Below are 2196 nucleotides of genomic sequence, written 5' to 3'. Positions count from 1 at the left end.
TTTTTCTCCCCTCAAATTTGTAGGTTTAGGGTTTTAAAATCAAATTTCTCTTTAAAGTTTGAGTTCAATTTATAGCTTGTTTTAGTTTATTTCCCAGTATTTTCAGGTTTATCATCTATTTTGTACTATGTTTAATTTTTAAACATATCTCGAATAGAGTTAGTGGTATAACGATGCTGTGCCTGTAAATATTTAACATCCAGCTCACTGTGTGTTGGGAGTGGTAAAGGCTGGGGAGGGGAGGTGATGATTTATACCACTTGCTACTTTCTGTTGTGTAAATAGTCTCATCATGTCCAATTTCAAGCTACCACATTGGGGCCACTGAAGGCGGAATTGGGAAAAGATGTGCAGAATAAGATTTTGCTATCTGGTGCAAGTAGGCTCCAAGCACACCACGGCACATAAGAATGGAAGGAAGGAAGGAAGGAAGGAAGGAAGGAAGGAAGGAAGGAAGGAAGGAAGGAAGGAGCAGATAAAATTGTTACTTGATAGGGATACGAAATCAATTAACCAATATATTTTATTGATTCGTTTTTTTGAATTCTTCAGCACCATTACTAAAAATGGATAGGAAGAAAAGGAAGACAAGATGACAGGGGTGGAAATATTTGTCTTGTAGTGCCATTGATGAGCTAGTATGATATCTTGTTGAAAAACTTTAAACAACTAATGAAGACCATAAAAACATTAGTGTCAACAAGAAACAGAAAAATTTATTTAAGACCAGATATGGATTTGAAATGGAATTAGAAATTTCTTCTAACTTTACTCGTCAGTACCCTGCTCCTTTGTTCAACAACCACGATTCACTGCACTCTCACGTTGCTTACTAACATTTATGTGCTTATGTAACCTTAGCTTAGATCAGATGGTTACAGTTGATAGGCTGCCCGAAGTTCTAAAACATTATGGTTCTTTAATTGAAGTAAAACTATGTCTTTCATCAGCTCATTCTCTTCTTTCACTTATTAAAGATAAGGAAGGTAATGATTCAATTCTTGATACACTTTTTTTTTTTAAGGACTAGCCTGTGAAACTTGGACTTTTAATTAAGTGGTATATATTTTACATTTTGTCCTCATTATATTGACCAGAGAAATGAAGGTTTGGGAGAAAAATCTTGCCTGGTGAATAACTGAGTTCCTTGACTCACAATTATGAGATGCTTAGCTCAGCACACATACTGCATAAATGTGTTTGAACTTATTGCTAAAATAAATTAATTAGTCTATGTTCTAGATTTATGAAAATTGAATTCATATGGATATAAATATATGCAAATCTTACCACAACTCAAGGATTATGGGCCACAATATTTATTTCATTTGTCAAGTTTGATATTTTAAAACAGTAAAATATAATGAAACTCACATACTAATACAACTAAAATCTTTTAAATTCAATAAGGTAACAGAAGTGCTCTTTGACTATACTATTCTTCATGAGAAGCTGAATTAACCATTCAGTGTAATTCCTATCACCTATATTTGCTCTTCTTAATTTTTTTTCCTCATATTTCCTCCTACCACTCTTAAGATATTATTGTCAAATGTGAAAAGAAGGCAGTCTATGATCCAAAAAGCAAGTCCCAAATGTAGTAAACCTCACTACATCTTAAATATTTTTAATTACACTTCCAGCTACTAAACAGTTGGTGTTTTGACTGCTTTACGGGCCATATGCAAATCTTCATGTGGATGATTTCCAGATGATTTATAGCAGCTGCACTGCATTTGCAAACTCTATTTGCAAAGAAATGGAGGAGATGGTAGAACAGTTGCTTTGTTATCAAAATACACACATAAAGTACAGTATGACTAGTGCTGCGATAAACATGGCAATACAGATATCTCTTTGAGATCCTGATTTCATTTCTTTTAGATATATATCCAGAAGTGGGATTTCTGGGTCACATTGTAATTCTGTTTTTTTTTTTATTTCAGAATATTACAGGGGTACAAATGTTTTGGTTCCACGGATTGTTTTTGTACTGCTTCAGTCAACGTTATAAGTGTGCCCATCACCCAGATAATGTGCATTGTACCCATCAGGTGTGATTTCATGCATGCCCTCCTCCTCCCTCCCACCTGCTTGATTGCTGTTGAGATTTACTTCTATCTGTGCACGTGAGTGCTGTTCAGTGAGTTCCAATTTAATAGTGAGTACATGTGGTGTTTGTTTTTCCATTCTGGC

This window comes from Propithecus coquereli, unplaced genomic scaffold (assembly GCF_000956105.1).
Source record: "Propithecus coquereli isolate 6110/MARCELLA unplaced genomic scaffold, Pcoq_1.0 Scaffold139, whole genome shotgun sequence".
NCBI lineage: Eukaryota > Metazoa > Chordata > Mammalia > Primates > Indriidae > Propithecus > Propithecus coquereli.
This window is presented reverse-complemented; position numbering follows the sequence as displayed.